General features: G+C 46.6%; 1 non-coding gene and 7 pseudogenes across 1 annotated transcript; all 8 read right to left on the bottom strand.

Annotated features, from left to right (window-relative positions):
• Window positions 1-183: 183 nt before the first annotated feature.
• LOC136721953 (uncharacterized) lies at window positions 184-302 on the bottom strand (annotated as a pseudogene).
• Window positions 303-511: 209 nt separating this feature from the next.
• Window positions 512-630, bottom strand: LOC136722056 (5S ribosomal RNA). The gene has a single exon (XR_010806217.1). It is a non-coding gene; the product is annotated as a 5S ribosomal RNA (ribosomal RNA).
• A 215-nt stretch (window positions 631-845) lies between these two features.
• Window positions 846-964, bottom strand: LOC136722012 (uncharacterized; annotated as a pseudogene).
• Window positions 965-1183: 219 nt separating this feature from the next.
• On the bottom strand, window positions 1184-1302 carry LOC136721961 (uncharacterized; annotated as a pseudogene).
• Window positions 1303-1521: 219 nt separating this feature from the next.
• LOC136721920 (uncharacterized) lies at window positions 1522-1640 on the bottom strand (annotated as a pseudogene).
• A 215-nt stretch (window positions 1641-1855) lies between these two features.
• Window positions 1856-1974, bottom strand: LOC136722010 (uncharacterized; annotated as a pseudogene).
• A 218-nt stretch (window positions 1975-2192) lies between these two features.
• Window positions 2193-2311, bottom strand: LOC136721960 (uncharacterized; annotated as a pseudogene).
• Window positions 2312-2530: 219 nt separating this feature from the next.
• LOC136721919 (uncharacterized) lies at window positions 2531-2649 on the bottom strand (annotated as a pseudogene).
• Between the last annotated feature and the right edge of the window lie 10308 nt (window positions 2650-12957).

Genomic DNA, 12957 nt, shown 5'->3' with positions numbered 1-12957 from the left:
GCTGGAGGGTATTGATGGAACTTCCAGCAAGAAACAAAAGAAAAAAGAAAAATGGAGGGAAAAATATCAGTGCAGCAAAGGGTGTTGAAAGTAGCCGGGTACATGTACAATTCTTCAATTATATCTCCTCCAGACTGAATGAGAGAATTAAGAGCTACGATAAAGTTACCCAGGAGACGTAAAAGCTTGCAGCACCAGGTATTTCCAGGAGGTCTCCCATCCAAGTACTGACCAGGTCCTGCCCCGTTTAGCTTCCGAGATCTTACAAGATCGGGCGTCTTCAGGACGGTGTGGCCTCAAGCCAAGAGGCCTGGCTGCATGATGTCTCTTAAAGGCTGGCGGGTATCAACGGAACTGCCAGCAAAAAAAAAAAAGAAAAATAGAGGGAAAAATATCAGTGCAGGACAGGGTGTTGAAAGTAGCCGGGTACATGTACAATTCTTCAATTATATCTCCTCCAGACTGAATGAGAGAATTAAGAGCTACGATAAAGTTACCCAGGAGACGTAAAAGCTTGCAGCACCAGGTATTTCCAGGAGGTCTCCCATCCAAGTACTGACCAGGTCCTGCCCCGTTTAGCTTCCGAGATCTTACAAGATCGGGCGCGTTCAGGACGGTGTGGCCGCAAGCCGAGATGCCTGGCTGCATGATGTCTCTTAAAGGTTGGCGGGTATTGACGGAACTTCCACCAAAAAAAAAAAAAAAAAAGAAAAATGGATGGAAAAATATCAGTGCAGCAAAGGGTGTTGACAGTAGCTGGGTACGTGTACAATACTTCAATTATATCTCCTCCAGACAGATAGAGAGTATTAAGAGCTACGATAAAGTTACCCAGGAGACGTAAAAGCTTGCAGCACCAGGTATTTCCAGGAGGTCTCACATTCATGTACCGACCAGGTCCTGCCCCGTTTAGCTTCCGAGATCTGACAAGATAGGGCGCGTTCAGGACGGTGTGGCCGCAAGCCGAGATGTCTGGCTGCATGATGTCTCTTAAAGGCTGGCGGGTATTGACGGAATTTCCAGCAAGAAAAAAAAAAAAAAAAAAGAAAAATGGAGGGAAAAATATCAGTGCAGGAAAGGGTGTTGAAAATAGCCGCGTACGTGTACAATTCTTCAATTATATCTTCTCCAGACAGAAAGAGAGTATTAAGAGCTACGATGAAGTTCCCCAGGAGACGTAAAATGCTGGCAGCACCTGGTATTTCCAGGAGGTCTCACATTTAAGTACTGACCAGGTCCTGCCCCGTTTAGCTTCCGAGATCTGACGAGATCGGGCGCGTTCAAGATGGTGTGGCCGCAAGCCGAGATGCCTGGCTGCATGATGTCTCTTAAAGGCTGGCGGGTATTGACGGAATTTCCAGCAAAAAAAAAAAAAAAAAAATAGAAAAATGGAGGGAAAAATATCAGTGCAGGAAAGGGTGTTGAAAGTAGCCGGGTACGTGTACAATTCTTCAATTATGTCTTCTCCAGACAGAAAGAGAGTATTAAGAGCTACGATGAAGTTCCCCAGGAGACGTTAAAAGCTGGCAGCACCTGGTATTTCCAGGAGATCTCCCATCCAAGTACTGACCAGGCCCTGCCCCGTTTAGTTTCCGAGATCTGACGAGATCGGGCGCGTTCAGGACGGTGTGGCCACAAGCCAAGAGGCCTGGCTGCATGATGTCTCTTAAAGACTGACGGGTATTGACGGAACTTCCAGCAAAAAAAAAATGGATAAAGAAAAATGGAGGGAAAAATATCAGTGCAGCAATGGGTGTTGAAAGTAGCCGGGTACGTGTACAATACTTCAATTATATCTCCTCCAGACAGATAGAGAGTATTAAGAGCTACGATAAAGTTACCCAGGAGACGTAAAAGCTTGCAGCACCAGGTATTTCCAGGAGGTCTCACATTCATGTACCGACCAGGTCCTGCCCCGTTTAGCTTCCGAGATCTGACAAGATAGGGCGCGTTCAGGACGGTGTGGCCGCAAGCCGAGATGTCTGGCTGCATGATGTCTCTTAAAGGCTGGCGGGTATTGACGGAATTTCCAGCAAGAAAAAAAAAAAAAAAAAGAAAAATGGAGGGAAAAATATCAGTGCAGGAAAGGGTGTTGAAAGTAGCCGGGTACGTGTACAATTCTTCAATTATATCTTCTCCAGACAGAAAGAGAGTATTAAGAGCTACGATGAAGTTCCCCAGGAGACGTAAAATGCTGGCAGCACCTGGTATTTCCAGGAGGTCTCACATTTAAGTACTGACCAGGTCCTGCCCCGTTTAGCTTCCGAGATCTGACGAGATCGGGCGCGTTCAAGATGGTGTGGCCGCAAGCCGAGATGCCTGGCTGCATGATGTCTCTTAAAGGCTTGCGGGTATTGACGGAATTTCCAGCAAAAAAAAAAAAAAAAAAATAGAAAAATGGAGGGAAAAATATCAGTGCAGGAAAGGGTGTTGAAAGTAGCCGGGTACGTGTACAATTCTTCAATTATGTCTTCTCCAGACAGAAAGAGAGTATTAAGAGCTACGATGAAGTTCCCCAGGAGACGTTAAAAGCTGGCAGCACCTGGTATTTCCAGGAGATCTCCCATCCAAGTACTGACCAGGCCCTGCCCCGTTTAGTTTCCGAGATCTGACGAGATCGGGCGCGTTCAGGACGGTGTGGCCACAAGCCAAGAGGCCTGGCTGCATGATGTCTCTTAAAGACTGATGGGTATTGACGGAACTTCCAGCAAAAAAAAAATGGATAAAGAAAAATGGAGGGAAAAATATCAGTGCAGCAATGGGTGTTGAAAGTAGCCGGGTACGTGTACAATACTTCAATTATATCTCCTCCAGACAGAAAGAGAGTATTAAGAGCTACGATGAACTCACCTAAAGGATTATTAGGAACACCATTCTAATACTGTGTTTGACCCCCTTTCGCCTTCAGAACTGCTTTAATTCTACGTGGCATTGCTTCAACAAGGTGCTGAAAGCATTCTTTAGAAATGTTGGCCCATATTGATAGGATAGCATCTTGCAGTTGATGGAGATTTGTGGGATGCACATCCAGGGCACGAAGCTCCCGTTCCACCACATCCCAAAGATGCTCTATTGGGTTGAGATCTGGTGACTGTGGGGGCCAGTTTAGTACAGTGAACTCATTGTCATGTTCAAGAAACCAATTTGAAATGATTTGACCTTTGTGACATGGTGCATTATCCTGCTGGAAGTAGCCATCAGAGGATGGGTACATGGTGGTCAAAAAGGGATGGACATGGTCAGAAACAATGCTCAGGTAGGCCGTAGCATTTAAACGATGCCCAATTGGCACTAAGGGGCCTAAAGTGTGCCAAGAAGACATCCCCCACACCATTACACCACCACCACCAGCCTGCACAGTGGTAACAAGACATGATGGATCCATGTTCTCATTCTGTTTACGCCAAATTCTGACTCTACCATCTGAATGTCTCACCTCTTTTTCCTATTTGTAGTGGAGATGAGTGGTACCCGGTGGGGTCTTCTGCTGTTGTAGCCCATCCGCCTCAAGGTTGTACGTGTTGTGGCTTCACAAATGCTTTGCTGCATACCTTGTTTGTAACGAGTGGTTATTTCAGTCAAAGTTGCTCTTCTATCAGCTTGAATCAGTCGGCCCACTCTCCTCTGACCTCTAGCATCAACAAGGCATTTTCGCCCACAGGACTGCCGCATACTGGATGTTTTTCCCTTTTCACACCATTCTTTGTAAACCCTAGAAATGGTTGTGCGTGAAAATCCCAGTAACTGAGCAGATTGTGAAATACTCAGACCGGCCCGTCTGGCACCAACAACCATGCCACGCTCAAAATTGCTTAAATCACCTTTCATTCCCATTCAGACATTCAGTTTGGAGTTCAGGAGATTGTCTTGACCAGGACCACACCCCTAAATGCATTGAAGCAACTGCCATGTGATTGGTTGATTAGATAATTGCATTAATGAGAAATTGAACAGGTGTTCCTAATAATCCTTTAGGTGAGTGTATATGTATGTATGTGTATGTATGTCCAATTGCTTTGACAATACAAATGAAATGAATTGAGAGAGAGAGAGAGAGAGAGAGAGAGGAATATGAGCTCCTAAAAAACATTTGTTTTTATACATAAGCGGATTTAATTAGTGATTTACAAATGAATATATAGCACTATAAACATACACAGAAGACATGGAATAGAAATTCAGAAGAAAAAGTATTCAAAAAATAATAATTTTAAGAGAAACACAAAAAGAAGAAAGCAGAGAGACAGTTCAGGAAGAAAAGTCAGAAAAGAAAATCTGAAGACAAGAATTGGAGGTAAGACCTTTCACCTATAGAGACAAATAATTAAACAAAACAATATGTATTAATAAAATAAATAAGCATTCTCAGTAGTTGACTCAGCCAATGAAAATGCAGAGCTCCGATTTGAATAGAGTGACAGTAGGAGAGAGCCCAACTGCCACTGAGACTGATACAAATCTATCGAACAGCAGTCTGACTGCAGAGCTGCCTTTTGAAATCCGATACCCTGAAGAAATTCGCTCTGCACAGGCTAAGAAGGACTACAAACAAGCTGTGATGAGAGCATCTCCTTAGACCCTCATCCTAGACTACACCGGTAAAGGAGAAAACAGGGTCAAGAACAATCTACTGTTCTACACCGCCTTTCACAAAACCCTGTGCCAGACATACCCCAATAACAACAAGAGGGGCATTAGCAGAGGCAGGCAGATCTCAGTGCTGGTAGAGAAAGACACAGACAGTGTGATGCTCACTTTTAATGTATACCACAACGGGACCATCATGGTGCAGGGCAGCGAGAGCAGCCTGGACCAATTAGCTCTCGGCTTCCACACCTCAAAGCAGCAGACTGAGGTAGAGAAACAAGAGCCAGAGCCGGCCACCCTGCAGTCTGCCCCCAGCCACACGGAGCCAGACAGTGCCCCATCTCCCACAGACTGCCCCCCTGTCTCCCCAAAACTCTCCAGCAACATTAAAACACTAAAGGAATGCCTATCAGTGCTGGAGCTGGAGTTTGCGGAGTTCAGGGAGCAGACCTTGAGCACCCTGGCCCAGACCTCCTTGTGCGATCAGCTCCGGGATGAGATGCACAGACTAAAGATGCAGCACAAGGCTGAGATCCATGAGCTGAGAGCAGCAGTGAGAGACCTGGAGGAGCAGAGCCAAACCCTGAGGACGGAGCTGCGCAGAGCGAGGGAGGAGCTGACCAGGACACCCCAGCACAGCCAGCTAAGGAGCCTGCAGAGCCAGCTGGAGGAGCTAAGAGAGGAGCTACACATCACTGGAGCACAGAGACTGCACTGCACTGACCCCACAACACCTCCAACCCCTGACGCACCCACTGATCCACCCACACTCCCCACCACTCCTGACACACCCACTATCACCAGACCTGCCACTAATACACAACCCCCTGAAACGCCACTCCCCCAAAACACACCCGCTGCCCCCACCACTCCCGACGCAAACCCGGAGTGGCAGGTCAACGCAGAGGTGGTCATTCTGAGCGAATCCAATGGGAAGTTCCTGGTTGAGAGGCGCCTCTTCCCTGGGCGAAAAGTGAAAAAGCTTTGGTGCTCCACAGCACAGAGAGCCCTGGAGCTGCTCTCCAAGAGGAGGCTTTGCCAAGTCAAACACATCCTCATCCACACCGGCACTAACGACCTGAGTGCCCGCAGGGGCGATGTGGCCTCAGCCCTGAGACAGGTAGCAACGAAAGCCACAGAGGAATTCCCAACTGCCAAAATTTCCATCTCCACACTGCTGCCCCACACAGACGTGCCCCTGCACATCATCCAGGCCATCAACGCAGAAGTGTCCCGAAGATGTGCCCTCCTCCCCAACGTCCACCTGGCACACCACTGAGACATCCAGCCACATCACCTGTATGACCACGTCCACCTCAACAAGACGGGTGTGAGGATCATCTCAAAGGTCCTCAAGGACACAACCCTGGGCCGAAACCCCACACACCCCCACCTCGAGACCAGGAGCAAACCCCCCAGCCCCCGGCCACATCCCCAGCCACCGGCTCCACCCCAGCCCCAGCCCCTGAGACCCCGCGGCCCCATTCCCCACCCCCCCATCCCCAGAGGGCCCGTCCAGCACAGCAGAGCGGACAGCCGGGGACCAGCACAGCCACACAGCCACGCAGCAGCGGCTTCCAGAGCCTGGAGGCCCGATGCTGCCCAGCTGGCCCAGATAAGGCAACTCCTCAGTGTCATCTGTACCACACTGCTGAGTTAACTGAGCCTCAACACACATATATATGGTTGTGGAGATGGAGAGTAAGAAAAAATGTGATTTAATTATTCTGATATTTTGATGCAAAGATAAAATCTTTGAGTGATTATTATGTATATCCATATATAATTATTAATAGTAATATAATATCAGTTGTAGACCACAAATTAAACTTTCTTATGTAGAAGAGACAAGTATAATAAAATATATTAACATGTCCTTTAAAATAAGCAGTTGGAATATGCAGGGTTTACGCTCCTCAACTTTTGGAATAAAGAGCACAGGCCCTGAACTGATCAACACTGTAAATAGTTCAGATGTTTTCATTCTTGTAGAGACTTGGTGCTGTGCAGATATGTCTATACACTGGATGGATACAATGGATACAGGGAGCTGATTGTGCCCTCCTATAAAAAACCCAAAGTCAGGTGTGGCAGGGCCTCGTGGGGGATTATCGTGTGGTACAGGGAGGAGCTCCGAGCAGCCCTATGCCCAGTACAGAGAGGAGACACACACCTGTGGATGAAAATCAGAAAAGACACCCTACAAAATAACACAGATATATACCTATGTGCAATTTATATGCCACCCGCAGACTCCCCCTACTATAATGAGGAAGGCTTTCATGAGCTTCAAAACGAAATCTGCCACTTCCAGACCCTGGGCTCTGTACTGCTGTGTGGCGATCTCAATGCCAGGACTGGCAGAGAGATGGACTACATCAATACAGAGGGGAACACACACCTGTTCGGAGACTCCCCGCTGTGCCACACACACACCTCCACACTGACACAGCCACGACAGCGTGGTAAACAAGAGCAGGAAGCAGGTAGTGCGCCTATGTAAAAGCCTGGGTCTATATATCATCAATGGCAGGACCAGGGGGTACTCTCTGGGGAGATTCACATACTGCTCGGCTCTGGGCAGCAGTGTGGTGGACTACGCCATAACTGACCTGGACCCACAAGCCAACAATGCGTTTATAGTCAGACAACAATCTCCACTATCAGACCACAGCCAAATAACACTTTACCTAAAAAGATCAGCGCAGCCACAAGTCAGAGCCAAACTTCCCACAAAACTGGTCTCCCTGCCACCCAGTTAGAGCTGGTCAGAGCCCAGCACAGAGAACTACACAAGAGCCCTGAATAGTGATGAGATTGAAAACATGTTAGACAGATATCAATCCTCACACTATCAAATAAACCAAAACGGAATAAACTCAGCCACCAAAACACTGAATGAAATATTTGAGAGACTGGCTTTAAAATCAAACATTAAAACAATTAAAAACCAAAATATGAAATCGTCTAAAAGAAAAAAAGAACAGTGGTGTGACCAGGAGTGTGAAACTTCTAGGAAACACCTGAGACATCTCTCCAACACTAAACACAGAGAGCCCGACAACCAGGAGGCTCGCCTCAGCTACTGCCAGGCCCTGCGGCACTACAAGCAACTCCTCAGTAAGAAAAAAGACCACTATATGGGCAGAATAAATACCCCAAAAACAAAAAATGAAATACCAATTCAAAATGGAGAAATCTGGAAAACACACTTTGAAAAACTTTACCAAAATGTTGAAAACAATCCAAAGCCAGAACAGGTTAAAATATTAAAAAACCTAAATAAATTGGAAGAAATCATTAAGAATAACCAAAATCCCTTAGATAACCCATTTACAATACAGGAACTAAAACATCAACTCAAAATCCTCAAACCCAGGAAAGCCAGCGGCCCCGACAGCATCAGCCCTGAGATGCTGAAGCACAGCAGCCCGCAGCTGCAGGAGGCTCTGCTCAAACTCTTTAACCTGGTGCTGAGAGCCGGGTGTTTCCCTGAGGTCGGGAATCAAGGATTGATCACCCCGATTTTTAAAAGTGGAGACAAATTAGACCCCAATAACTACTGGGGCAGCTGTGTGAGCAGTAACCTGGGGAAGGTGTTCTGCAGTATCATCAATGCCCAGATACTGGCCTTCCTTACCAAGCACAGTGTCCTGAATAAGAGTCAGATTGGCTTCCTACCAAAACACCGCACAACCGATCATATTTACACTCTACACACCCTCATAAATAAATATACCCAAAACAATAAAGGAAAAATATTTGCCTGTTTTGTAGACTTTAGAAAGGCATTTGACTCAATCTGGCACAAGGGATTATTTTATAAACTTCTACAGAGTGGTGTAGGGGGTAAAGTTTATGACATCATTAAATCAATGTATTCTGAAAACAAATGCGGAGTTCAAATTGGCAACTCAAGAACAGAGTTCTTCATTCAGGGGCGGGGAGTGAGACAGGGCTGCAGTCTGAGTCCAACACTGTTCAACATCTACATCATCGAGTTGGCCACAGTGTTGGAGCAGTCTGACGCCCGCAGCCTAACTCTCCATGACACAGAGATCAAGTTCCTGCTCTACGCAGACGACCTGGTGCTGCTGTCGCCCACAGAGCAGGGGCTTCAGCAGAACCTGGCGCTGCTAGAGCAGTACTGTCAGAAATGGGCCCTGGCAGTCAATCTGGACAAGACCAGAGTTATGGTTTTCCAGAAAAAAGCCCCATCTCAGGGAAACAGGTACCGCTTCACTCTGGGCAGCACTGGATTAGAGCACTGCACCAGATACAACTACCTTGGCCTGACCATCAGTGCGTCAGGGAGCTTCAGCCTGGCTATAAACGCATTAAAAGACAAGGCACGCCGGGCATTTTATGCCATAAAGACACAATTTGGGAAAACAACAATACCAATAACTATTTGGATTAAAATATTAAACTCCATCATCCAACCAATCCTGCTATATGGGAGCGAAGTGTGGGGTCCCCTCATGAACCTCAATAACAACAATTGGGACAAAAGCCCCATGGAAATATTCCACCTAGAATTTAATAAAAACATCTTACACGTACACAGAAACGCCCCCACGGCTCACAGAGCCCGAACACACAATGACCAAAACAACAACAATTGGGAAAATTGACATGTACCTGAAAAGCAAATACACAAAAGATTAGAGACACGAATTAGAATTACAAAACAAATTGGAATGCTACCGGGCCCTGAATAGAAACATTACATTGGCTGAATACTTAAAAATCCAAAATATAAAAGAGAGACAAAATCTAACTAAATACAGGCTCAGTGACCACAGCCTCGCCATTGAAAAAGGCCGCTACAGAAAATTCTGGGTTGCCAGAGAAGAGCGGCTGTGCAGCCAGTGTGACCTAGGGGAGGTCGAAACACAGGCACATTTCCTGCTGTCCTGCCCTAAATACACAAAAATCAGGGAGACATACTTTAAAATATTAAAAATGCATATCCCTGAGTTCAGCATGATCCCCGATTGCTGCAAACTCCCCGTCCTGCTGGGAGAGGAGGAGCGCACTGCCTTCTTAGCAGCGCAATATGTATCCACCTGCCACAGCCTGCGAGACAGTGTGTAGACACCAGCCTGTGGCACTCCATTTGCAAAACAAAATAAAAACAGTGATTTTTCTGATGTCATGACACAAATTTTGATACAAACAACAAATATGGTTTATATCCTACTTAATTTTATTTCAATGTGTACTATATTTGTTCCACTGAATCTTGTATTGCAATGTTTTGTCTTGATTGATAGAACATTTGTATCTGCTTTGGCAATATTGTGATAGATCATGCCAATAAAGCACCTTTGAATTGAATTGAAATGAATTGACAGACAGACAGACACACGCACACACACACACACACACACACACAGAGCCAGCCAGCCAGACAGCCAGCCAGCTCAGCCATGACATCACGAGCCTCTCTCAGCTGACTGCTATGACATCACAGAGCACGTACATTCCGTTGCTTGCCGTCTGTCAACCACTCAGTCACTGCCAGCCAGACTGGCTGGCTGGCTGGATGGGGGGGCTGCTTGCTGCTGCTGCGTATCTTAGCAAGCTAATTTGCCTGACCGGCCTTCCTACTCCTATTCCCAAATGCCCACCTAAGCCCGATCTACTGTTCACCTGGATCACAGCTCCGCCCCAACAAGGCAGATCCTCCCAAAAATGGTACAAACTGATCCACGTTCCCCTCCACGGAAAGCTTTAGCCCAAAATAAGGGACACATTCTGTAACAACATAACGAATGCCCACCCAACCTGTGACAAAACTGAGAAAAAAGAAAAACGCTCAGTCCTCCTGGTGGAGGGACACACAGCCACCCTGGCTGCCCAATATGTCAGCGCCTACCACAGCCTGAGGGACACAGTGACACACGAGCACCGGCTGTAAATATAATGTAAATACTCGTTTGTAATGCATGTCATTGTATTTCAAAAAGGAATCTGGAAATAGTAAACCTATTTTCTTTATTTGAATGTATTAAAGATCACATTTTATTACATTTTCTTTTTCTGTACTTCATTACATTATATTGAGATTCATAATTCTATTATTTATTTTCCGTATGTATGTATGTATGTATTGTGACAAACCAAGGGGCAGGGTCATACATGGCAGATATGTCAGGCCAGGTCTGCTGCAAGGTGTGTACTCTAGGGTAGAATACCGACCCTAGGCAACTACACTCCCCAGAAACCCTCAGGCAGCCATTCTAGCACCTAATGTGGTCACTTGGTGTTACTTCCTCAATTATTCACCAGGTATATAAGGCAGGCCTGAGAGAGAGAGAAGTGAGAGACAATAGGGTGAGTTATCTGGAAAACAGAGGTAGCTCATAAGGAGAAAGCCAAGACTTATTTATTCCAGACTTTGTTTAAAATAGAATGATTATGTAAGATTAGTTACAACTCCAGTGTGAGTTAGGTTTTGTTTTCAGATTTGTTTTGTTTGAAGTAAACATACAGGCACAGCCCTGTATTTGCAACCTCCTCCCTGGGTCATGACTGGTTTTTACTCCTAAGAAGATCACAGAGAAGACCCGCACATGTGTACAGCCAAGGCGTTTTGTCACATTTGGTGTAGAATGCGGGCAGCACCTCATGAAACCCAGACTGGCTGAGTGAATTTTTTTATCCCAAAAAAAAAAAAACTACAGGCTGTAATAGCCCAACAGGAAGCGACCAGGGTGCAGCAGGTGGCTCACCAGGATGCTATGCGGATGCATCAGGAAGCACAGCAGGTCCAGCATGATACAAATAAAATGTTTAGAGAAGAGCAGGAAAAGGTGACTAAAGAGCTGAAAGAGAGTGTTGAAGCACTTGCAACCAGGATTGGGCCACAGGGGGCTGCAACCCATTCCACTCCCCGCACCAATCACTTTCTGCAGAAAATGACAAAACAGGACGATGTTGAGGCCTTCCTTATGACCTTTGAGAGGACAGCGGAAAGAGGGATGGCCAAAAGATTCCTGGGAAGGGCTTGTGGCACCTTATCTGGCAGGGGATGCACAGAAAGCGTACTTTGATCTGGAGCTGAAGGACGCCCAGGACTATGATAAATTGAAAGCGGAGATAATGACCCGATTGGGCGTGACCACCGCAGTGAGGGCACATCGGTTTCAGCAGTGGGCCTACCAACCAGGACAACCAATCCGAACGCAGATGTTTGATATGATCCATCTGGCCAGGAAATGGCTACAGCCAGAGGTCCATTCATCAGCCGAGGTGGTGGAGGCCATAGTCCTTGACAACTACCAACGCTGTTTGCCCAAGGACGTTCGACGCTGGGTTGGCCAGAATGAGGTACTGTCCGCTGACACCTTGGTGGCCATTGTAGAGCGGTTCTATACAGCCGGAGCAGCAGAGCATGTACCGGAGGTTAAAAACTCGTTCCCCAGGCCATGACGAACCAGCGGACCGGGTAAGATGGTTCCAAAGTACTCTGGGAAACATGACGCGCTGGGTTGGAAGAAAAGAGCAAGACTGGGGGGGGCAAAGGTGGGGCCTAAAGCCGAGACTAAGGGTTATAGGGGGTCACCATCACAACCAATTGTCTGCTACAATTGTGACAAAGTAGGACATATTGCGGCCCACTGCCCAGGTAGAGAGGAACCAATGCAATGTAATGTGTGTGATATGGGGAAAGAGAAACCGGTATTTTATGCCTGCCCTGTTGGGACGGATGTTTTCATAGGCGGAGTACCTAATCCAAAACACATGTGTACAGTGATAGTCGATGAGAAAGAAGTGGCTGCTCTACTCGACTCTGGCAGTATGGTTACACTGGTCACAGAAAAATTAGTAGCGACCAACAAGCTGGATAGACATCAGGAGCTCAGTATCACATGCACACATGGTGACACACGCCCCTATCCCACAGCCCTTGTAAACATACAGACAGAGGCCGGGAAACTAGATTACGAAGTCGGTGTGGTACCCAACATGCCATATGATGTGATACTGGGACGATATTTTCCTAATTTTGGAAAACTAGATAGAAAACATAGTAAATTGGAAATGCTCACTGAAAACTGTAAGCCAGAAGTTGCCTCGATCCCACAACTAGAGCTAAAAGTAGACCTGGTTCCAGTTGAGTCGACAGTGAAGGTTTTGGTTGGGGAAAATTAAACTGAAAACATAGGGGTGGAATGTAGTGACGTAGATGACCCTATGGAGGGTGAGGAACCCAGCACTAGCAGGGTGGGTGAGAATCCATTCATAGAGACCCCTGAAGCTGACAATGTAGAAGTGTCAGTGTTAGAGGGACTCCCCACTGATTTTGGCAGCGCACAGGTGCGAGATCTCACTCTACACTATGCTAAAGAAAATGTGAAGGTA

This window comes from Amia ocellicauda, unplaced genomic scaffold, assembly GCF_036373705.1.
Source record: "Amia ocellicauda isolate fAmiCal2 unplaced genomic scaffold, fAmiCal2.hap1 HAP1_SCAFFOLD_124, whole genome shotgun sequence".
Taxonomy (NCBI): Eukaryota; Metazoa; Chordata; class Actinopteri; order Amiiformes; family Amiidae; genus Amia; species Amia ocellicauda.
The sequence above is the reverse complement of the archived record's forward strand: the minus strand, read 5'-3'. Positions and strand labels throughout refer to the sequence as shown.